This window comes from Neoarius graeffei, chromosome 8 (assembly GCF_027579695.1).
Source record: "Neoarius graeffei isolate fNeoGra1 chromosome 8, fNeoGra1.pri, whole genome shotgun sequence".
Lineage (NCBI taxonomy): Eukaryota > Metazoa > Chordata > Actinopteri > Siluriformes > Ariidae > Neoarius > Neoarius graeffei.
Genome location: NC_083576.1, coordinates 33,643,260 through 33,669,646, shown reverse-complemented (window position 1 = coordinate 33,669,646; position 26,387 = coordinate 33,643,260). Strand labels below are relative to the sequence as shown.

The window sequence follows — 26,387 nt, the reverse complement described above, 5'->3', positions numbered from 1 at the left end:
ACTTGAATTACAACCCTGGACTTATGCAAGGGCTATTGGCAAGTTCCCTTGACAGAAGAGACCAAGCCCTACACAGCATTTCTTACTCCCCAAGGATTGTTCCATTTCAAATGTTATGCCTTTTGGGCTGCAGAGGGCACCAGCCACTTTCCAGAGGCTTATGGACATTGTGCTCTCAGGTACAGAGTCGTTTGCAGCAGCCTATTTGGACGACGTTGTGGTCTATAGTGCCACCTGGAGGGAACATCTGGAGGAAGTACTTCACAGGATTAAGCAGGCAGGCCTTACCATCCATCCCCAGAAATGCACCATTGCCAAGGAGGAAGTGCGCTACTTGGGGCATGTTTTGGGCCGGGGAGTCATCCGGCCACAACAGGACAAGGTGGAGGCTGTGCAGAACTGCCCAAGACCTCGGATGAAGAAGGATGTTAGGTCATTCTTAGGCCTGGTGGGCTGGTATAGGAAGTTCATTCCGGATTTTGCCAGCCGGGCTGTTCCCCTCACTAACCTGACCCGGAAGGGCAGCAACCTTCAAGTGCAGTGGGGGGAGAAGCAGGAAAGGGCCTTTGTGGATTTAAAGGAGGCTCTGTGTAGGGGTCCAGTGCTGCAGAGTCCCGACTTCACCAAGCCTTTCACTGTACATACTGATGCCTCGGGTGTCGGTATTGGTGCAGTCCTTCTTCAGGGGGAGGGGGAGGACCAACGACCAGTGGCTTTTATTAGCCGCAAATTGTTTCCAAGAGAAACCAGGTACGCTGCAGTGGAGCTAGAGTGCCTGGCAATGAAATATGCTCTTGATTCGTTCAGGTATTATCTGCTTGGTGGGCACTTCACGCTTGAGACTGATCATCGCGCCTTGCAATGACTTGGGCGCATGAAAGACACAAACGCAAGGATTACTCACTGGTTTTTGGCATTGCAGCCATACCAATTCACAGTGAAGTACCGTGCTGGCAAGTACAACACTGTGGCTGATTTCCTGTCCCGTCACCCGTGTGGGTAACTCCAGAGGCGGAGGGCCTGTCTCTCCACCCCTGGTTCCGAGACTGCGGGGGGGGTGAGAAGGTAGCTCTGCCCTTCTCACGAGTGTAGTGTTTTATAGATTTTATGGTGTTTATATTTGAATTATGGACATTTGTGGACTTTTTCCTTCTTTGATTAACTGTGTGTATTACGGTAGCACCGCGAGATAAGGAAGGACTACGAGAGACATTGAGCGCCTGCACGCATGCATACACGCGCACACTACACATATGCTACCCATATACACACAGCTTTTAAAGTTTGCCTACACTATTTGCAGCATGAAAGTTGTCTCCAGTTGACCTACAGCCCTCAGGTATGTGTTCCCAAACTCGTTGTTCATCATGTTGCGTTACCCCCGTCATTAAAAACAATTAGCACTTGTCGCGCTAACAAACAAACCAGCCATAACACATATCCCCGTGCCAAGCATTTAGTCTAACATCTCCGGCATTAGGGTGAGGTACCCACTCTCATGCAACACTTTACACCAGGGGTCATCAAACTACGGCCCGTGGGCCGACTCCAGCCCACCACCCCTCTTTGACCGGCCCCCCAGCCCCTCTGCCCCCACCACTTCAACCGGCCCTATGAGGCAATCCCCAAAAGTGGTCATGGCCTATTTTTTTAAATTGCTTTTTGGCAAATAATAAACATGTCTGCATCTTGTATTTTGTTGAGTTTATCAATTAAAATTGATAGTTGGGCAATTCCATGTAAATGTCAACCTCACCATGCAAAAATAAAGCAACATGTAATACATCAAAACCACTCCCAGAGATATCACCTAGGCCTGTATTTTACAGATGTGAATAAGTTGAACCAATTTGTAACCAACCTAATATGTCACTGTCAGTCTCTTTCTTATAATGTAAAACCCAAGCTAAAATCAACTTTGATCATGTACAATTCTATATTATTGCCACAAGCCACAGAAATGTATGCTAAAATCCACAAAACAGCAAAACAATAGCCATCCTAAATATTATTTAAGAGCAATTCCAGCATTATGGACGTGACACTTGAACTCAAAATGGCAACAAATGACCCAGTGCATGTTTTATTGTCTCCCAGTATTTAAACAGGTGTTGCATATTTTAAGGCTGTACCATACTGGAGAAGTGATAGAACAAGAACAATTCCCATCGTACATCTAGGGCATGCCAGAAAATGCCAATAAAAGATGCATTATGGATGTGACAGAAAAAGTATCACTTTTCTTGGGTGACTGTACATTTTTATCAAACTCTGTGAAATCGTAAACCTAATGTCGAAATGGAGATATCCATTTGATAGAGGGGTTCAAGGTGAATATTAAAAAATCTTTGTTGAAAATATTTTATATTTCATGCAGAGTTTCGGAAGGAAAAGTCAGCGTTATGGATGTGACGAAATTCCGTTATGGATGTGACGCGTCTGAAATAGACATGGCATATGTTTAGAAAATCAGCAATTTAACCACCATAACCCTTTGAAAAACTCTCTAAATATCAGCTAAAACTATCAAAGTTCTTAAATAATATTTAGGATGGCTATTGTTTTGCTGTTTTGTGGATTTTAGCATACATTTCTGTGGCTTGTGGCAATAATATAGAATTGTACATGATCAAAGTTGATTTTAGCTTGGGTTTTACATTATAAGAAAGAAAGACTGACAGTGACATTAGGTTGGTTACAAATTGGTTCAGCTTGTTCACATCTGTAAAATACAGGCCTAGGTGATATCTCTGGGAGTGGTTTTGATGTATTACATGTTACTTTATTTTTGCATGGTGAGGTTGACATGTACATGGAATTGCCCTCAAGAACTTTGATAGTTTTAGCTGATATTTAGAGTTTTTTTCAAAGGGTTATGGTGGTTAAATTGCTGATTTTCTAAACATATGCCATGTCTATTTCAGACGCGTCACATCCATAACGGAATTTCGCCACATCCATAACGCTGACTTTTCCTTCCGAAACTCTGCATGAAATACAAAATATTTTAAACAAAGATTTTTTAATATTCACCTTGGACCCCTCTATCAAATGGATATCTCCATTTCGACATTAGGTTTACAATTTCACAGAGTTTGATAAAAATGTACAGTCACCCAAGAAAAGTGATACTTTTTCTGTCACATCCATAACGCATCTTTTATTGGCATTTTCTGGCATGCCCTAGATGTACTATGGGAATTGTTCTTGTTCTATCACTTCTCCAGTATGGTACAGCCTTAAAATATGCAACACCTGTTTAAATACTGGGAGACAATAAAACATGCACTGGGTCATTTGTTGCCATTTTGAGTTCAAGTGTCACGTCCATAATGCTGGAATTGCTCAGTTATAAAATGAACTATTCATATTTTCCGAATTTTCGTCATATGCTCGCGATCAAGCAGTGACAGGCAGCGCACACGCAGAGAACTGTCAGTGTTCAGGACAGCAAAATGGCGAGCGGTCAGCGAAAAGCTGACAGAGTGCGCAGAGTTTTTAAAGAACAGTGGACCACCGATTATTTTTTCGTTCAATGTAAGGACCGTGCAGTTTGTCTTGTATGTAAAGAAAGTGTGTCGGTTTTCAAAGAATATAATCTGCGTCGTCACTATGAAACCCACCACAAAGAGTATGTTAGTTTGCGAGGGCAAACAAGAGAAGACAGGATTCGGAAGATGAAATGCGGACTGGCTGCACAACAGAATGTATTCCTTCGCCAAACCCAGATCAACCAGGCTGCTGTCCGAGCTAGCTATAAGGTCGCTCACCTACTAGCTACCCATGGAAAGCCGTTTACTGATGGGGACTTTGTTAAAGTATGCATGCTTGCTGTGGCCGAGGAGGTGTGTCCCGACAAGAAGGATGCGCTCAGCGCAGTGAGTCTCTCCGCACCTACTATGACCAGGCGAACCAAAGAGCTGAGGGACAACGTGTATGACCAGCTGAATGAGAAAGCGTCAGAATTAGAGTTTTTTGCTTTGGCCATGGATGAGAGCAATGACGTGCAGGACACAGCACAACTGCTGTGATCTATTGATCTATTGCTCATATTATAATTTCACTTTTTTTTTAATGTATTTATTTTATAGGCCTATTTATTTGACCTTTAAGTGCTGCACACCATTATTATTATTATTATTATTATTATTAATAATATCAACAGGCCTACCTACAATTTATAATTTTCCACTCACCTTTGCCAGTGTCAATCACCTCAACTAGGCAGATGTTTCTTACCTTGACAGCTTTGATGTTATTTTTATTAGAAAATAAATAAATAGAATATCTGTGGTATTTCAAATTAAAACAGTGTGAAGACTCGATTACTACTTTTGCAAACCACTAGTAAAGATAAACAAATATGTGCCAGGAATCATGTGTTGATATAGCAGTGGGGATATAGTAGTGGGGATGGCTGTACCAGGCTAGTAATCTCTACTACACAATGAGGCCTGCTGGTGGTCATATTTGTCTGGTTCATACAATTCTATGTTATATAGCTGACCCGACCCCGGCCCCCCATCACAGTCAGGAAGGACAATGTGGCCCCCAGAGAAAAAAGTTTGGTGACCCCTGCTTTACACCCATATAGCCGTCTAAATCTCTGGTTAATTCATGTGCACAAACGCCATACTCGCCTCATGTTTCCTCCATGCTCTGTCACCATAGTTGTACTGCCAAACGGAAGCGCGCGCCGTATTGGTAGTATTTCTCCAATCATCGTGACTTTGGGTGGGGGGGGAATGTTTGTGAAGGGGGTCTGAAAGTGCATGCTGTGTTTGTAGTCTTTTCTGGTGTGTCAAAATATGTATCACGTTTGTAAATAGTGTTTATAATGTGTGTGGTTTATGTTTGGGTTATATGGTATTGTTTTGTATGTGTTAGATTTTGTTTAACGGAGTGTATTTACCTGTCAGAGTGGTATGGGCCAATCATCCTATTATTCAATGATTGGTCCAATTTTGAGGGAATGGATGGGTGTATTTAAACTCCGCTCATTTTGCAGTTGGGGGGTGTGTAGGGAGGAGCTGTTTACCAGAGAGAGCTGTGTAGTCTTGTCGCCAAGTGATTTTGAAGCCTAGTATTTTGATTTTGCATTTAGTATTTTTGTATTGTTATTTTAAATACTTCCTGAGCTTTATTATTTTTGGACATTTTGGTTTGCTGGTGGAAAGTGCATTTATAAATAAAACACCTATTTTTGAAACCTATGTGCGACTTTGGGCACCTTGTTTTACTCCTTGTACCCCTGACTTTCAACCGTATCGGCATCCTGCGAGTGAGGTGGCCATTTGGTCCCTCACAGACTTATTGTATAAACAATTTTGTCAATATCTTATTGTCGCTTATATTTTATTATTTCCTGCTGTCATCAAGAGGACCACATTGGAAATAAGTGTATTTTATACTTTGTGTTGTCCTGGGTGCTATTTATACTGCATCTTTTACATGTATGAATTTTACCAAATAAATCCATACTATACTAGCAGCTCAGGTGTTTCTGGCAATATTTCCACCTTTTTTCATACAATTGCATCTTCCTGTAATGTTGACATGAATCCTGTAAAGCAAAGCAGTGTTTGTTTACCCGCTTCCTGCGTTGCTGCAGGGGTTGGAGGAGTAGGTTTCAGCCTCGTTTTACAGGTAAAGAGTTCAGATTTGTCCGTAAGTCAGGGTTGCAGCTCAATAATACACTATTTCAGATGTATGGGGGGGGGACACAAAAGGGTTTTGCCCTGCACCCTGACATTGTCACTTTAGTAGACCTTTTGCTTTGCCCCTTCAGTACTGAAGCATACACTCAGCCTTGCGCCCAAATGACGTCACGCATCGCCCTTCCAACAGGCAACATGGCAACCTCCAGGTGGCATTAGAGCAGCGATTTAAAAAAAAAAAAATAATTCACAACTTTCTTATAAAAATATGCCTGAAATTTTCTTACGGGCTCTCAATATTACAAGCTACCAACCCATGCATGTATCTACTTTGCATTTTCTATTCCTTTAATTTTTGTCCGAATTTCGTGCATGAGCGTCACACCTGCACGCCTTGGCGCGTGCATCAGATAGACTCACGGATGCGCTCGATTTTGAAAATGCACAATTTTCACAGCCAGCGAGCATCTGATATGCCTAATTTGACAGTGGCTGCTGCTGCCTTTCTGTGAAACAGTTTACAGCACGTGCACCAAGCAGACTCTCGCACATGCTGTAAACAGTTTCACAGAAAGACAGCAACAGCCACCGTCAAATTAGGCATATCGGATGCTCGCTGGCTGCAAAAATTGTGCATGTAGATGCTCTTAAGTTTCCAAATCTGTCATTTCTTAACTCTTGAATATTTTCTATCATTAAAAAGCTTATAATCTCTGCTTTCCAAATAAATTTCTCGTCAAGATCTGTTCAGTACTTTGGGAGTAACAGCAGGTTGAAGTTGGTACAAGAGTGCACACACTGCTCACGTGACATAGGGAAACTGCCGGGGCTTTTCTGAGTCATGGGAAAGCAGTCAGGCTCTCTCCCTTCTGATCGGTTTCTGACTGGAATACTTGTGAATAGCAGTCAACATTTATAGGGATTTTCTCTAGCTTTCACTGTTTCTGATGAAGTATTCAGCAAAATTTTCTGTCAGATAGTTTTGAGGTTATGACTCTCAGAAGATTTTGAAGTGAGTTTTCATAGCTTTACCTACTTATTTTTCTCAAATAAACTGACTCCTGTAAATAAATAACAGTTTTAGAATACAACTTTAGTTGTTTTGATGAAAAATATTGAGATCTTAGTGGTTGGAATGATATTTAAAAAAAAAAAAAAAACCCGGAAGTCAGAAACGCGAGTGTCAATTTCAATTAAGTTAAATGGAATTGTTTATTGGATGTGTCTCTCAGTTTGAGGTTAGCCTTAAAACCTGTGAATAAATCAAAATAATCATTTATATTCTTTAATATAGGGTACTAGTGGGCCCTACTTTTGAGAATACAAAGCCCTACAGAGCATTTTTTTTATTTTGATAGAGTATGGTAAATGTGAATGACATTCAATGCTTATTTATGCATATTTTATACTTTTATTTGTAATTAACCTTGATTTCTCCTTCTTTGTGATGTATGAGAGTTAAGATCAGTTTTATATTGCACAAATAAAGCCATTTGGTGAAATTCTGAAGGAGTGTACCGATTTAAAACGCTTTTACCCAATTAGCATAATTAATGCAAATTAAATACTAATTTGGATAATTTTTACCAATTTTTCAAACTTTGTATTCCGTATACAACCATCTATGTGTTTGCCAATTTCCATGTAAATATCTTGAAAAATAAAGTTCAGAAAAAAACATTTGATCTCATTGGTTAATGAGACCCATTTTGAACCATGTTATCCTAATACATATTACGGCAGTTATCTTTGATTTGTAATATCTCAAGAATGGATAAGCATTTTAATTCTGTAAAAAAGTATGTTGTTCTACAATCATTTCTGAATTCAGCAAGACCAGTTTTAAGCAACTCGGATTGAATTTTTCACCTGATATGCCTCATCAAATGGTGCGGTTGGAGTCTTGTTCTAGGACTCAAGTCTGATTAATAGTGGACTCAAGACTGGACTCTGATTCGAGTTTTAGTGATGTCAGGATGGATTGCCATGCCGTAGCCATAGTAACCATCTTCCCCCTTTCACTGTACAGCATTGAAACACACTAATCCCTGTACTCGATGCCATGTTCTATCCACCCATTCTTCTGACTCCCTGTAATGGTATTGGATACAGAGATCATACCAGATACCAAAAATACAATGATGTCACGACTATGCTTTAAACCTGCGGTGGAATCAAAATTCTCCCTCTCTGGCGGTGGGTTTCCACACATGAGAGATGTTGCATCTGTGCTGCAGGGAACAAAGGACAAAGAACGAGCTATTGATACCGGATCTTTAGCCAAAGTTCAATGTATTTGATCTTCGCATACTTGCAATAATAACTGAACCAGTTAGTTACTGCAACCCACGTAGTATTTTAAAGAGAAAAGGCGACCGGATCCCTTCTCTTTCTCAATGTCGACAAACTACAACAACATTCCTTAAAGATCATTGGACGACTGACAGGACACTGAAGATCTTCAGCTGATGAGCTGTAAAAGTGAAAGGAACAGAACTGTTTTCTCCCTGGACCTGCCCTCCGCGCTGTCTTCAGATAACAGATGGCGCACTTTCAGTCGCCAAGCAAGAGCAATCTCAAGTAAGGCTGGCATCTGGGCAATTGTTAGTCTTAGTTGTGGCTAGTTAATGTGAAGAGTGTTTATTTGAATTCATTTATGGTTTAAATGTACGCATTTTGATTCACATGAAAGTCGGTCTTAGACCGCATGTTTGATTTACTTTGTTTACTAGCTGTATTTATCATGCACGTGTTATTCTCTCTTTTTTTTTTTTTTAAACTCCCTCCATCACACTACACCCCTCAACATTGGGATTTCAGGAGTAGCTAAGGGTTGAATAGAAGTTTGGGGTTTAAGGCCTAGCTGGACTAGTTTAAGCTACAGATTCCTTTGTTACTCTCCCATGCACGCCACCTCGTTCCCTCACTCCTACACCTGTGCATGATCGCTCCCTCTCTCTCCCTAGCTCCTCCTCATCCCGTTAGTGCGCAGCCGTGCATGCACACACCTCCTAGCAGCACAGATTACACTGCTCTCCCATCAACCACCACCACATTGTATGCTGCACAACAGCACACTGCACCTGGCCTGTCATCCACCAGGAACATACAGTACACTGCTTTTCCATCCAGCGCCGCCACCACATTGCACGGTACACAGCAACCTACTGGCCTCAGCACACACACCAACATTCCGAGTCGGTTTACAGGCCAGTCTCCAACCACCCACTTAGCAAGCAAGACCAGCACCGACGTACACATGCCTTATGTAGGTGAGCCAGCATCACTTCCACCATCACATCACACACAATCACCAGCAGCCTTTGGTGGGATGGTTTCCATAAGAGACCTGTCTTATCTCCAGCGTAGGGAGTTTAAGGTACACAGGGGACAGATAGGGGACCACAGCTCTGACATCACATACAATAGTATTTGTAAGCAGATTGATGAGGGAGGGTTTCTCTGAGACAGAGGTGATTAGAGGGGTGCTGAAGATAGTGAAGCCTGGCATCTTCAAGGAAATGCTCCTCAACAAGGATGACATCAGTGAGATCAAGGGCTTCCTCAGGTCTCATCTCTGTGAGAAGGCTAGCACAGAGCTGTTCCAGGAACTTGTGTGCTAAGCAGAATGACCAAGAATCTCCTCAGCAGTTCCTGTACTGCATGATTGGGCTCAAGCAGAAGATCCTTTTCCAGGTCAAGGCAGGTGAGCGCAGACATCCGCTATGACCCCAGTACCATCCAGGAAATCTTCCTCCACACCATCTATCAGGGCCTGGGATCAAAAAACAGACATTCGGCAGTGGCTCAGACCATTCCTTTCAGACCGCCACGTCACTGATGAGGAAATCCTCTGCCACATTATGAGGATAATCAGTGATGAGAATGAGCACCAGTGCAGACTCTATCAGGGCCCTCCCCAGAAGACAGCTCATGCACACAGTGTCCAGAAGGATGGAGGAGACCGGCCAGCTAACAACAGAGACTGAGTCAATACAACAGCTGAATGCAAAGGTGGAGGCTTTAACCAATATGGTGGCGGCCTTGATAGACGAGACAACGGTGATGCAAGCACCCCACTCAAGAACTCTAACGGCTCAAACCTCAGCCCACCATCAGCCTGTCCAAACACCCCCGCCTACAAGCCAGCCATCTGCCAATAGGAGGACACCCATCTGCACCAGCTGCACACAACAAGGCCTACAGAGCTGTAGCCACTGCTTCATATGTGGATGCCCAGGGCATCGGGCAATCAGCTGTTTGAAGAGAAGCCTGCAGCAGGGAAACAGGAGTCGGTCTCTGTTGAGGGACAACCAGAGGCCAGCTCCAGTCCCAACTACTAACATCAAGGCGCCAGCAAAGACAGTTCAAGGTGAGAGAGTGTGAGAAAAGAGCTAACCATGGTCGCTCACCAAGAACAATCAACAGTCCCTGAACATCCAAGTCACACTGTGCCACTGGTTGGTAGAAAGAGGCTACTAAACTGCTGCTTCAGTGGTTATGCCACTACAGTTTTGTTTGACTCTGGATCACAAGTCAGCATCAGACAGACCCTGGAAAGAAGTATTCATCCCCAATCATCCAGTATGACTCTTGGAAGAACTCCTTGACTCAGGGGAAAGCCTGAATCTCTGTGCTGTGAACGGACAGTCCATTCCATACGATGAGTGGGTGGAGCTAACAGTCAGTCAATCTCCCAGGCAATGATAATCCCAGCCTCACCATGCAGGTCCCTTTCCTGGTCAGTCAACTCCCCCTCCCCCAGCCTCTGCTTGGTGCCAATGTCCTGCAGGAGATGATCAACTGCCAGGCATCAGCCACAGAAGCACAGGCCATTATTCTCAGTCTCCGGCGTAAAGCTCCTAGTATGGGAGAAGAGCACACTGACGCCATGGTCAACTTTATACAAACCAAAGAACCACCAGTCTGCAGTATGGCCACCATAAAAGTTAGCACAGACAATGTCATCCTTCCACCTGGGAAAACAATGCATGTGCAATGCAGAGTACCACCTACCTTCGATATGACCAACCACCTTGTCCTGTATGAACCAGCAGAGGAGAACACCAACCTCGAACAGCCCAGTGTTGGAGAGGGCCTGCTAGAGATCAGTCTGAGCCTTGTGTTAGTGTTCCCAATGCGGCGTGGCAATATAGCTTACAGCAGGTTATGGTCACTGAACTGCTGGCTGTCCAGGTGATGCTCTGAAAACAGTGTGGGCTTTATAGATAATTGGGCTAATTTTGAGGGCACTGCTGGCCTGTTAGGGTGGGACAGTATCCATCCCACTCGGGAAGGTGCTGCTCTCATTTCCTGCAGCATAGGTCAGTCTCAGAACAGGCCTAGTTCATTTCTGACAATCCAGAGCCAAGGCCAGGGAGCAGACGAACAGGCTAAACTGACTGTCTGCTAGCTGCACAAAGTCGTCACTCAGGGTCCACTACATCGAGATTGTGTCTGTTCCCCGAGCTAAACAAAAAAGGTAAAGTATTCAGAGAGTTTGTTCCAGTAACCTAATCAATATGAAATTAGATCATACTGACTGTACAGCTGCTGCCAGCACCTTTGATCTAAAGGTGGGGCTATTAAATATTAGATCTCTTGCATCTAAAGTGCTAATGGTTAATAACTCATTACTGATCAGGAGTTTAATGTACTGTGTTTAACAGAAACATGGATTAAGCCAAATGAATATATAGCATTAAATGAAGCGAGTCCTCCTGGATACAGTTATATACACCAGCCTCGTCTAACTGGCAGAGCAGGCGGCGTTGCGGTTATTTATAATGATTATCTAGGTGCAACACAAAAACCTGGTTATAAATTTAATACATTTGTAGTTCTTCATACTCAATGTATGTAGCCTCGAAAAATAAGTCTACCCAGTTAATTTCATTACTTATTATTTACAGGCCCCCAGGGCCATATTCTGAGTTTCTTTCTGAATTTGCAGATTTTATCTCAGATCTGGTTATTTCCTTAGACAAAGCTTTAGTTGTCGGAGATTTTAATATTCACTTCGATAACCCAGAAGACTCTTTACAAACAGCGTTTGTGTCCATTTTAGATTCAGCAGGGATTAATCAGAATGTCATAGGACCGACCCATAATGGTGGTCACACCCTTGATCTAATGCTAACATTCAGGTTAAACGTAGACAATATAGTCATACTTCCACAGTCTGAAGTTCTCAGATCATTATCTCAGCTCATCCAAACTATGAGTAATAATATAAAAATGCACCTCACCATGCTACTGTATTAAACGTACATTCGTGTCAACTACTGCACAGAGCTTTATAAATTATCTCCCAGAGTTATCAACTTTGATTGGGTCACTGTCAGCCCCTGCAGAACTTGATCAGGCAACTGAATGCTTAGAGTCAACATTCCGCCATACTTTAGATCAGAGATTCTGAACCATAGGGCCGCGGCCCAAACTTGGGCCGCAAGCGCCACCTGGAGGGCCGCAAAAAACTTTCAGTTTTGCACCAATGGGCCGTGAGGGCCATTGGACTGTAGCTTGTTAGCTTTACAGACACACAAAATTTTTTACTCCAGAATCGAAATTTGTTGGCAGCACACTCAATCATAGGCAATAACACACTATATTTATAGTTTAGTTATTATTATTTTAACGTGACTATAATGCATTATAATAATGTTTATGCTGTGACGTTGTATGACACGTTTGCAAACCGGAACTATTATCCATGCTGGTAATGCAACGGCAACAAGCACAGCCATGGATAAGTTTTTAAAGCGTAAACAAGATGAAAAGAAAGATGACAACCCACCCAAAAAAAACAAATATTGTACGCAAGTACAACCCAGAGTTTATTAAGTACGGGTTTGTAAATGGGGGCAGCAAGAAGGAGCCACGAGCCCAATGTGTGGAGTGCGGGCTCACGCTCTCCAATGAAGCACTGAAGCCGTCAAAGCTGCAGCGGCATCTCGAAACAAAGCATCCCACACTGGTGGGGAAGCCGACCGAATACTTAAAACGAAAAGAAAACGGACTACAAATACAGAAAAGAAGTATCGTGTCACTGACTGGCAGCTCTAAATGTGCGTTAAAGGCAAGTTATCTGGTAGCCAAACATGTGGCACAAACCAAAACCCCCTTCACCATAGCGGAGGATTTGGTTCTTCCTGCCGCTGTGGATATGTGTCGTGAGCTGATCGGAGAGGCTGCTGCAAAGAAGTTTCAGACTGTTCCACTCTCCAACGACACTGTCAGTCACCGCATTGTGGATATGGCCTCGGACATACAGCAGCAGCTTCTTGAGAGGATAAAAGACAGTCCATTTTTCTCATTACAACTCGACGAGTCCACGGATCTCACTTATGCTGCGCTGCTGCTGGTTTTTGTTCGATATCGCTGGGACAGTAGTTTGCACGAAGATATACTTTTTTGTGGAGAGCTAACAACACGCGCTACGGCTCAGGAATGTTTCAGCTGCATGGACAACTACTTCAAAGAGAACGGCCTGGACTGGCAGAACTGTGTTGGGGTGTGCAGTGACGGTGCCGCGTCAATGACTGGCAGGCATCACGGTGTCATCAGACAGATACTCGACCGCGCACCAGAAGCCAAATGGACACACTGTTTTCTTCACCGTGAAAACCTTGCAGCTAAAAAGATGTCACCAGAGCTTCACGAGGTGATGACAGTAAGTGTCAAAACCATCAACTTCATTAAAAACAATGCTGTGAACTCCAGATGTTTTGCAAAGCTTTGTGAGGATGTAGAAGCAGATCATGTCCAACTGCTCTATCACTGTGAAGTGAGATGGCTCTCAAGAGGACTGGTTCTCAAGCGTTTGTTTGAACTGAGGGATGAGGTTTTCACTTTTCTCACTGAGAAAAAAATCTCCCTTTGCACATTACTATGCTGACACAGACTTCACAGCTAAACTTGCTTACCTGTGTGATATTTTCTCACTACTGAACCAGCTGAACACCTCACTTCAAGGAAGAAACAGCAACATTTTTTCTGTTGCAGACAAAGTTCAAGCTTTTAAGAAGAAACTTGCTTTGTGGAGCAAAAGGGCCCAGGAAAAGAGGATGGATGTGTTTCCACTTTTGTCTGACATTTTGGAAAACTCCCCACGTGAAAATCAGTGACTCAGTCTCTCAGCACCTGTCACAACTGGCAGAGAAATTTAATGAATACTTTCCAGAGGACCCCAGAGAGGGACATATGTGGGTTTTGGACCCATTTTCTGTGGATCCCACTGCAAATGATGTTGCTTTGCCCTCACATCTGGAATCCCAGCTTCTGGAAGTCTCCACCGACAGCACTTTAAAGTTGCAGTGGGATAAACTGGACCTGGGATCCTTCTGGATCCTTGCCTCAAAAGAGTACCCATGTCTTGCACAGAGGGCTATGAAACTCCTCCTCCCATTCACAACTACTTACCTGTGTGAATCTGGAATCTCCATTGTGGCCACAACAAAGACAAAAACCCAAAACGGACTCAGAGCATCACTGGAGGCTACTCTCAGAATGAGCCTTTCCCCCATCCCACCCAGACTGGATCTGATTGTGTCTCAGATCAGAAGCAGGCCCAAGTGTCTCATTAAGAGGTGAAGATGTAAAAAAAAAAACACAGTTGTAGCTTGTTAGGCCTAAATATGGACTGTTTTGACTGTTCAACTACTTGATTGTTGTTCAGAATACAAAAAGCAACATCTTTTGGTTCTTCTTTAAAAAAAAAAAAAAAAAAGGCTATTAAGGCTATTGTGTCATTTGCATTTAAAATTATTTACAGTTTAATTAAAGAAATGCTACTTTGAATGCATGTTTTAACCACTATCTTTTTATTGATCTACTGATTGATTTTCTTAGTCCCTTTTTGTTAAATCTTAAATCTAAATATTGGTCTTCATTATTAATAAGCCTGATGTAAGCCTTCAGATTTTCCTTGCTTGATTTGTTCCATGATTCACAAAAGTTAACATACAGTAGGTTTAATAAAAATCTTTGTGGTGATCACATATCATCATCTCATTATTATTCATTAAAATTTACTCATGTTTTAGCTTGTTAGCTTGTTAAACTGTGAGTGGATTTGATTTATCATTGAATACAAATGCGTGAGATCAATTAAATCTACACCGTGATTATTTAGGGCCCCAGGTCACTCGGCACTGAAAAAATTGGGCCTCTGTGTCAAAAAGGTTAAGAATCCCTGCTTTAGATAATGTAGCTCCTCTTAAAAGGAAAATGGTCAGAGACAAAAAAATTAGCACCCTGGTATGATGATGACACTCGCACATTAAAACAGACCACTTGAAAATTGGAACATAAATGGTGTCAAACAAAATTGGTAGTGTTCAAATTAGCGTGGAAGGAGAGCTTCCTGAAGTATAGAAAAGCTCTTTGTGCTGCTAGATCAACATATCTCTCCTCCCTAATAGAAGATGATAAAAATAATCTTAGATTCCTATTTAAATACTGTAGCAGAATTAACCAGGAATAAGTCCACTATAGACACATGCATACCTGTAGTATGTAGTAGCAACGATTTCATGAATTTTTTTTAATGACAAAATTGAGAATATCCGACAAAAAATTCAATCTACTAATTTAAGGTCAGACAATGTAAGTGACCCTGTAGTTAACAATATAACTGTATCAGATCATCAATTAGAATGTTTTACTCCCCTAAAAGAAACTGAATTACTTTCAATAATCTCGGCATCAAAAGCCTCATCTTGTGTACTAGATCCCTTAGCTACACGTCTATTCAAACAGAGAATACCTGAAGTAATTGAACCGCTTCTAAAAATAATAAATTCTTCTCTTGCAATTGGCTATGTACCCAAATCCTTTAAACTAGCAGTTATCAAACCCCTGATTAAAAAACCTGACCTTGATCCCTGTCAGTTGTCCAATTATCGGCCAATATCAAAACTCCCCTTTATCTCAAAGATCCTTGAAAAAGCTGTGGCACAGCAGTTATGCTCATATTTACATCGGAATAACATCCATGAAATGTATCAGTCAGGATTTAGACCATATCATAGCACAAAGACAGCTTTGGTTAAAGCAGTAAATGACCTACTGTTGGCGTCTGATCAGGGCTGTGTCTCGCTACTTGTATTGCTTGACCTTAGTGCAGCATTTGATACCATTGATCATTCCATTCTTCTGGATAGACTAGAAAATGTTGTGGGAGTTAAGGGAACAGCCCTCTCCTAGCTCAGGTCTTATTTAACTGATCGTTATCAGTATGTTGATATAAATGGTGACATTTCTAGACGTACTGAGGTAAAGTTTCATGTTCCACAAGGTTCTGTCTTGGGTCCACTGCTTTTTTCTTATATATTTTATTCGTAAACATTGTATTAGTTTCCACTGTTATGCTGATGACACACAGTTGTATGTTTCTGTAAAACCTGATGAGACACCAGCTTAAGAGAATTGAGGAATGTGTAAAGGACAGACACTGGATGCTTATTAATTTCCTTCTGCTTAACTCTGACAAGACTGAAGTACTAGTGCATCTCAAAAAATTAGAATATTGCGAAAAAGTTCAATATTTTCCATCAGTTATTTAAGAAAGTGAAAGTTATATATTATAGACTCATTACACAAACTAAAATGTTTCAAGCATTTTTCTATTTTAATTTTAATCAGTATGGCATACAGTACAAAAACAAAAAACCCATCTCAAAATATTAGAATATTTCATTTCGAGTTTGAGTAAAACAGTATGAACACAGTGTATCTCTCGGTCTAGTTCAGTACACACAACCACAATCATGGGGAAGACTGCTGGCTTGACTGTTATCCAAAAGATGATCACTGATGCCCTCCACAAGGAGGGTAAGCCACAAAAGGTCATTGCTGAAAAGGGTGGCTAGAAAAGGTGCACAAGCAACAGGGATGGCCGCTGTCTTGAGAGGATTGTCAAGAAAAGTTGATTCAAGAACTTGGGAGAGCTTCACAAGGAGTGGACTGAGGCTGGTGTCAGTGTATCAAGACCCATCACAAACAGACATCTTCAAGAAAGGGGATACAACTTTCGCATTCCTAATATCAAGCTACTCCTGAGCCAGAGACAATGTCAGAAGTGTCCTATCTAGGCTAAGGAGAGAAAGAAATGGACTGTTGCTCAGTGGTCCAAAGTCCTCTTTTCAGATGAAGGTACATTTTGCATTTAATTTGGAAATCACGGTTCTAGAGTCTGGAGGAAGAGTGGAGAGGCACAGAATCCAAGGTGTTTGAAGCCCAGTGTGAAGTTTCCACAGTCTGTGATGATTTGGGGTGCCATGTCATCTGCTGGTGTTGGTCCACTGTATTTTATCAAGTCCAAAGTCAACACAGCCATCTACCAGGAGATTTTAGAGCACTTCATGCTTCCATCTGCTGACGAGCTTTTTGGAGATGCTGATTTCCTTTTCCAGCAGGACTTGGCACCTACCCACAGTGCCAAAACTACTACCAAATGGTTTGCTGACCATGATATTACTGTGTTTGATTGGCCAGCCAACTTGCCTGACCTGAACCCCATAGAGAATCTATGGGGTATTGTCAAGAGGAAGATGAGAAACACCCGACCCAAAAATACAGATACGCTGAAGGCCACTATCAAAGCAACCTGGGCTTCAATAACACCTCAGCAGTGCCACAGACTGATCACCTCCATGCCACACCGCATTGATACAATAATTCATGGTAAAGGAGCCCCAACCAAGTATTGAGTGTATAAACGAATATACTTTTCAGAAGTTGGACATTTCTGTATTGTAAATCCTTTTTTTGATTGATCTTAGGGAATATTCTAATATTTTCATGAGCTGTAAGCCATAATCATCAAAATTAAAACAAAAAAGGCTTTAATATTTCACTTTACATGTAATGAATATAGAAAGTTTACCTTTTTGAATTCAATTATGAAAAAAAAGGAACTTTTTCATGGTATTCTAATTTTTTGAGATGCACTAGTACTTGTACTAGGCCCACATGCAGCTAGAAGAAAGTTTTCTGATTACACAGTAACTCTGGATGGCCTTTCTGTTCCTTCATGTGCAGCAGTAAAAGACCTCGGAGTGATTATTGACCCCAGTCTTTCATTCGAAACTCACATTGATAACATTACCCGGATAGCTTTCTTTCATCTCAGAAATATTGCTAAGATAAGAAATTTAATGTCACTCCGATGCGGAAAAACTAGTTCATGCTTTCGTTACCTCCAGGTTGGATTACTGTAATGCCTTACTGTCTGGATGTTCCAATAAGTACATAAACAAGCTCCAGTTAGTTCAAAATGCAGCAGCAAGAGTCCTTACTAAAACTAGAAAATATGACCACATCACCCCTGTCTTATCCATACTGCGTTGGCTCCCAATCAAATGTTGTATTGATTATAAAATACTACTATTGACCTTTAAAGCACTAAATGGTCTTGCACCACAGTACCCGAGTGAACTTCTGCTCTTCTATGACCCACCACGCCTACTTAGTTCAAAAGGTGCAGGCTATCTGCTGGTACCTCGTATAGTGAAGGCTACATCAGGGGGCAGAGCCTTTTCTTACAAAGCCCCACAGTTATGGAACAGCCTTCCAAGTAGTGTTCGGGAATCAGATACAGTCTCAGCATTTAAGTCTAGGCTGAAAATATATCTGTTTAGTCAAGCCTTTTGTTAATGGTGTTTATGAGGTAAAGGTGTAGATCTGGAAGGTCCTCAGACAGGAGTGTTTTGGTAAACTGGGATGTATGGATGCTGTCAGTCCCCACTTGCTTGCTCACTCGAGTTTGTTGACTGTGTAGTGGCTGGCTGCTTTATGTCGTGGGGCTCCCTCATGCCTGTGTTACCTTCTGGCTCTCCCCTTTTAGTTACGCGGTCATAGTTAGTTCCCGGGAGTCCCTGCATGTACTCAGTGCAATATGTATACGGTTCCTACTTATTCAGGTGACATTGGGCATACCTAAACAACCTGTGTTCTCTCCCTCTCCCCCCCCCAAAAAAAAAAATCTGTCCCTCTGAGTTACATGTTGGTCCTGGGATTGCGATGCTGACCTCTTATGCTCCTCGGACCTGCCTGATCCATTCTGGTGCCCTGTGTCTGGTTGGAGTCTCATCACATCACTCCTGTGGAGGACAGCCCCATGAGGACAGTTGAAAGTCATACTTGGAGGACGCTCTGGACTCTTACAGTAATGCTTTTATGGCTGAGGACTACAGTTGACTTGCTAACTTTAGGACTGCAGTTGTCATGAACAGTTTTGCACTCAAGTTTCCATAAATGAAGAGTTTATAACATCAACAAAACTGACTTCTTGTTAAAACTTATTACAGTAATGCTGTCTGTTGTTGCCCAAATGAGGATGGGTTCCCTTTTGAGTCTGGTTTCTCTCAAGGTTTCTTCCTCATGTCGTCTGAGGGAGTTTTTCCTTGCCACCATCGCCACAGGCTTGCTCATTGGGGATAGATTAGGGATAAAATTAGCTCATGTTTTAAGTTGTTCAAATTGTGTAAAGCTGCTTTGCGACAACGTTTATTGTTAAAAGCACTATACAAATAAACTTGACTTAGTGTTCCAGTCTCCAACCACATGAAACATGAGGTCATCCTGCCAAAAAGAACTCAGCTAGGCTCCATCCAGCACGTGAAGATCCTTGAGGTAGGCAAAGAAGCCCAGCCAGCTGAACCAACACCCTCCAGAACAGTGAGGGCTGAAGTGAGCCCTGTCACTGTTCCTAGCACCTCTCCTTCCAACCTGTGGCATCCACCTGTTGACCTCAGACACCTCAACCCTGAACAGGCAAGAGGTACTTGGGAAAATGCTGTACGAGGAGTCTGCTGCTTTTGCCCAAGACAGCAATGACATTGGGTGTATCCCCTCTCTCCAGATGTCAATCTAACTCAAAAAGGACATCCCTGTTCAGAGGGCTTGTGTGTCTGTCCCGAAGCCACTGTACAAGGAAGTCAAGGAATACATACAGGAGCTACTGATGAAAGGATGGATTGTAAAGTCCCAATCGCCTTATGCTGCACCAATTGTCTGTGTGAGGAAAAAGGATGGATCACGTCACCTGTGCACAGACTACCGGCTCCTCAACAAAAAGACTGTTCCAGACCAACACCCACTCCTGCGCATAAAGGACTTGATTGACTCTCTGAGGCTACAGCTGGTTCTCCATCTTATACCAAGGCAAAGCTTACCACCAAGGCTTCATTGCTGAGGGATCAAGGCATCGGACTGCGTTCATGATGCCATGGGGCCTGTATGAGTGGGTCAGGATTCCCTTTGGGTTGTCCAACGCACCAGCAGCTTTCCAACAGAGCATGGAGGAAATGCTTGACACGCTCAGAGACGACTATTGTATACCTTACCTGGATGATGTCCTCTGCTTCTCCAAGTCCTTTGAAGACCATGTTGAGGTGCTGCATCGTGTCCTCCAAGCCCTGCAGCGCCACAGGGTGAAACTAAGGCCAGAGAAATTAGTTTTATTTCAGAAAGAGGTCAGGTATGTGGGCCAGCTGGTGTCTGCAAACGGTGTGAGGGTGGATCCGAAAGACCTAGAGGCAGTGCATGCGCTGAAAGACAAAAACACCGCAAACAGTTGATGTCTGGAGGTTGCTAGGCTTTCTGAGCTACTACCAGACGCATGTCCAAGACTTTTCCTGCATAGCAAGACCGCTGTATAAGCTGCTCCAGGTGAAACATGGGGTAGAGCCAACAAAGCCATCAAGAGGGCAGACCAAGGGACCCCAACTCTCCTCATGTACATCTATTGAGTGGAAAGTCGAGCACCAACAGATCCTTGAGCATCTCATTGATGTCCTGACACATCCCCCAGTGTTGGCCTATCCGAACTTTGACCAGCCCTTTGCCCTCCACACTGACACTTCTCAACTGGGCCTGGGAGCAATGCTCTATGAAAACCAAGATAGCAAGATGAGCGTGATTGGCTACAGATCACAAACGCCAACATCAGCAGAACAGAATTACCACCTCCACAGTGGAAAGCTTGAGTTCTTGACCTTGAAGTGGACAGTCTATGACAAGTTCAGAGACTACTTGTACTACACTCCTCATTTCATGGTTTACACTGATAACAACCCCCGACCCATGTCATGAGTAGTGCAAAGCTGAATGCAGTGGGCCATCGTTGGGTAAAGGAACTCACAGACTTCCACTTTGAGATTAGGTACCGGCCAGGCAAGCTGAACATTGATGCAGACACTCTCCTGCAGTCCCCTTGATATTGATGCCTTCATGAGCTGATGTTCAGAGAGACTAACTGAAGCAGCTGTGCGCGCCACCTGGAATGGGAGCAGGATGGCCCAGCAAAGCGATGTCGCATGGATAGCAGCCCTCAGTTTAACCTCACAGCAGCGGAATCAGTCTGAGCCCTTTCCAGTGATCAGCCCAGAGGAACTAGCAAGAGAGCAGCGTAAAGACCCAGTCATTGGCAAGATACTAACTTTGAGAGAATACAGCAGAGCTGACTGAGGAAGCACGTAAGACACTTGACAGGCCCACTAGGAAACTGTCGAGGGAATGGAGCAGAGTGTGTGGAGAATGGCCTTCTCTATCGGAAAGCACTGGGTCATAAGCAGCTGGTTCTGCCTGCCATCTATAGACAGACAGTGCTCACACACCTGCACAACATGGGACACGTGGGCGTCGAAAGAGTCTTGAGCCTGGCCAGACAACGTTTCTATTGGCCTTTCATGAAGAGAGATGTTGAAGAGTATGTCACCAGGAAATGTTGCTGCATCAAGCAGAAGAAGCCTGCCACACATGACCGAGCACCAAATGGGGTCCATCACATCAAGCTCACCCCTTGAACTCATCTGCATTGACTTCCTCCACTTTGAGTCCAGTCATGGTGGGTACGAGTACATCCTGGTTGTAGTTGAGCACTTCACCAGGTTTGCACAAACATGTTACCAAGAACAAAACGGGCAAAACCGCTGCTGACAAGATCTTCAATAACTTCATCTCTCGATTCGGCTACCCAGGCAAGCTTCACCATGATCAAGGCCGGGAGTTCGAGAATGAGTTGTTCAAGACTCTCAGACAACTGTCTGGTGTGAGCCACTCCAGAACCTCCCCCTACCACCCACAAGGTAATCCTGTAGAGATTTTCAATCGAATCCTGCTACAAATGCTCCGGGCCCTGGAGGAGGAGAAAGAGAAAGAAAGATCACCTGTCCCACATCATCCATGCATACAACTGCACCAAGCATGAGGCAACTGGCTACTCTCCCTTCTTCCTGTTGTATGGTCACCATCCACACCTTCCTGCTGACCTTCTCTTTGGGTTGACTGCAGAGGAAGAAACAAGCACACTGAGAGGATTTGCAGAGAAGTGGAAAGAGAGAATGACTGAAGCCTATCGAATAGCTGCCAGCAACAGTCAACAGTCTAATGTTAAAGGCAAGCAGTACTATGACAGGTGAAACAAAAGGTGTCACCCTCCAACCTGGAGACCGAGTCCTTGTCTGCAATCTTGCAGAGAGAGGTGGTCCCGGCAAGCTGAAGTCCTATTGGGAACACATGGTCTACATCGTCAGAGAGCAAGTCGGAAACAACCCTGTCTATAAAGTCGGTCCAGAAACTGGAGGTCGGCCAGTCTGCACTCTTCACAGAAACCTGCTGTTCCAAGTGAACGACTTACCTGTAGAGCTTCCAGCCACGTCTGTGCCTGCTGAGTCACAGAAGAGACAAAGAAAGTCAACATAACCATCAAGAACTGTTGAAAGAATGCAGAGTGAGACAAGTGATTCAGAGGCAGACAAAGAGACACCTTGTTATTGGCTGCGGATACCCAGGGAAGTGCCACAATTTGAGACCTTTGCATGTCACCGAGGTGCCACTGGTAAACCACAGGTCAACAGTGAACAGAGTGGAGTGCTCTCTGAACCATGTGACCATGACCAACCGCAACCTGAAAGAGGATGTGAAGCTGAGGAGGTGCCAGGAGGACCTGATGAGAGTGTACTGTCAGTCGGGGAACCCCAGGCGATGCCTCAGGCCAGTGACCCAGCTGAAGACATGCAGGAGCCTCAGTCTGATGTTCAGCCTGCACGGAGAAGGTCAACCAGAGAAAGGCACCCGCCCCAGGTGTTGACTTACACCTCTCGCAGTCAACCCTCCCCTCAGCCACACACTAGTGTCAGTGCTATAGATGCTCAGACAACATTTTACACACCCCCACAGTTATCCGTTTACTCTGCTCAGCCTACACCTGACCCTCTCCAGCCTACACTTTATGCTATGCAACCCACACCTTATGCTGTCCAGCTCACCTCTTATGCTGTTCAGCCCATACCTTATTCAGCCCATCACACACACGATTCCCTTTATTTACCTGCCATCCCCTTACCTCATCCACTGCTACTGAACACATGACATCTCTTCACACTGATCTTGAGGTTTCATGTTTAACATTTTTTTTCTTTATATGGTTGTGAATTCCAGTGGGTCTTTTGTCAAGGGTGATTTTAACTATTAATAGCAAGTGTCGGGAACCACTTTTGTAGTTGGGGAACATGTGGCACACCCAAGTAGGTGACCACAGGTTTTATGTATTTGTTTATTTACTGCATTTGTATTTTTATCTTATTCATCTAGAACAGCACTATGCCCAGTAGGACTTTTATTTTCAATTATTACTACTCTAGAACGGCCTAGTAGGAACCTAAGTGATTGGTACAGGAGGAGCAGTTGCGTCCGGGTTGTTAAAAGGGGCGGACCACCGCTCTCCCCTCAGATGCACTTTGGACTGGAAAGCAGCAGCCTGTCTCATTTCCTTATTTTATTCACCTGTTTTACAGGTTAGTACTGGGTAAATCCCCCCCCCCCCCCCCGCCCATGTTATAGTGTTTGCAACTCATGACTGACGTTTGTTTGATAAATTCAAAATAACACAAAAACAAGTATAAAAGTTATATTAGAAAGTTTGCCATCGTATGAAGCGGCTAGCTAATGTAAACGTTCAGCTGCCGTCTCGCGAGCCATCTGTGGTGGCAAACTGAAGCGCTTCAGACGGTTAGCTGCCGTCTTTTAGCTAATTGGATCCTTTGAGATCCTGTTGACATTCACATAGCTAACTACTAACAGTGTTGTGAGCTCCCAGACACTATTTTTAGACACGGTTATTTCATGAAGTTTAAGGAGTTCACCCACTGCTGTTATGAAACGGATATTTTATGATGTTTGAGGAGTATAAATATGTTAAGAAATACAGTTGTTTTGATACAACAGTTCTTATAGTAATGAACTGAATCTTTGTGTGTGCTATTCTTAGACTTTTACTACTTTGTGGAATTTTATCCAGTATGAATGTTTAGTGAAGTGGTTTGTTAGGCAGCTACAGGTAGCCTTTACTTAAATATACTGGAATTTCCATGCTATTGCACTATTCAGTCACAGTGGCCTATTTTCACTGGTGTAAAGGTGAAAGTGAATGTATGAACGGTTTTGGGATACATGAGCATGTGTGGGGTGTTATGGAATATGAATGTATGATGTAATTTTAATGAACATGTTCACTGCTGAAATGCACAGACAAGAATTATTGCACATAGATACTTTGACATGATTCTAAGTAAAAGAGATGCACTTTAGATGAAGAACTGGAAAGCAGCAGCCTGTGTCATTTCCTTATTTTATAGGTACTATATTACTGTGGTACCATTCTTGGGACCCGTAATAAATAAATAAATAAATAAATAAATAAATAAAAAGTTTAGCTCTGAACACACAATTTTATGGGAAAAGTCAGTAACAATTACATCTGAAAAAATGGAAAATTGCTTGAAACTTGAAAGGTTTTAATGAAATTCAACAGGCTAACTGTAGCTCAAATCAATTTGTTAAAATCTTTTGAACCTTTCAAAATGAGAGAATTTGAACAAACATAACAGGGTTAAATCAATCATACACCACACTAGTAATGGATTTGCATTGGGTTAAAGCCAATAATAGTCTAACCTGTGACAAAAGACTAAAATTCAGGAAGTGGTAACAGAATTACAATCAGGTGAGTAAACATGGGATTCATCAGTAGTTGTTCCGTTTTGCCAATTTTTCCCCCCACCAACAGGGTGAAGTATTCTGATCATATTTGCCAAATTATTTTCAACATCACAGCAAAAATTAGAACGGAAGACAGAGGAGATATGTATTACATAAAAGTGACAGTATATTTTGGCATAGGAGGACAATTGCTGAAAAAGATGTCCATTTAAAGTTTATAGACCCTTTTCACTCACGTGACCTTCGTAAGCACGACCGCCATTTTGGACATGAAGAAATAACGGTTTATGGCACAGACCCTTTCGGTTCTCGCTCATCTAGCTGCTACAATGACTGCTTAGACTGCAACAATAATACCTAACACACATTTAAGTATCCGTCGTAAAGACGTGAAACTCGTTGAGTGACGAGTGTGTTCAGTGATGAGCTAACACAATCTAAAAGTAGACATACCATCACACTGCCCTGGCGCTGTGTACAGTTTACCTTCTATGGTTTGTGCACTCACTATTTGCCATTACTTTCTCCAACCCAGTGTTCGAACTATGCCGATATTTTCGGGGGGGGGGGGGGGGTCCCTTTTTTTCCCTTGGGGGGGTACTTGCGCTTGTCTCAGAGCGTGGATCTCCAAACATATGAGAAGCCTATCTTACGCACATATCACGCGGACTCCACACCTCCACACACACATCGCGTCTGAAGTCATAACTCATCAGGGGAAATCGTGTCCGCATTGGCATGTTCAAAAAACAACCTCGCGTCAACAATGATACCACACGCAAGAAAAAAAAAAAGTCAGGCTACAACACATCTGATCCACAGCAGCACCAAAGCATCACTGGAAATCATGTCAACAACCAATCTTCCATTTCAACACACGTCAACAAACAAATGGCACCACAAACATGAACGAATCGATCAGGCTACAGATTCCAAACCCACAGCAGATGAATAATTAAATGCATCTTACCTTAAAGCAGAATCGACCACAAAGGAAGTCTGTTGGCACACTTCCTTTCTACTAGTTTGTGTCCCCAACCTGGCAGCAGCAGTCGTTGTCATATCGGTTTATTTTATCTTTGATGTAAACACAACACTTCGGATATGCAAATGCTTCCCGTTACACACGACTGCTGTGTCAACAAACATCATTTTGCCAATATTTTAGAGACCATCCATCTTCTCCGTCAGTCAGCATCTGTCGGGATCCGATAAAATGATAAATCTTGCCTTGTGTGTTGATGGTTACTACATCCAGGTGCACAACAATATAATGGCATGATGGAAGTCTTGTTGAAAGTAAAAACTTTCTTTGATGGCTATATTCCTTTCAATGCTTCGCTGTCGTTCCTCGTTGTTGGCTGTGGTAGACTACTGGTAGTACATGTCCAAAATGGCAGCCGCGTTTGTCGTGACATCACGTGAAAAGGGTCCATACATAGATTTAAAAGTAAGCCTCTCTTCAGTCAATCTGAGGTTTATTCAGTGTCTCTCATCTTTGACTTAATGCTCTCAGGTCCTTGGATCCTTGGCATCTGGCTATACAAATATTAAAAGGTTTGAGATCCAGGAACACGTTTCAAGAAAATCACAGTAACCTCATCACCGCGAATAGCAACAACCTGGCCAACAAACTTCACATCTCCTTTTGTATACTGGACCACGACCCATTTTTCATGGAGGCCTCAACAAATTTGCCTTCCTTGACATCTGTCTTTCCCATAA

General features: G+C 42.9%; 1 protein-coding gene across 4 annotated transcripts in view; it reads right to left on the bottom strand.

Annotated features, from left to right (window-relative positions):
- The window catches only part of zgc:66447 (SLAIN motif-containing protein-like), a 129,105-nt gene that overhangs the window by 85,503 nt on the left and 17,215 nt on the right, over window positions 1-26,387 (bottom strand). The gene's annotated exons all lie outside the window — the stretch shown is intronic.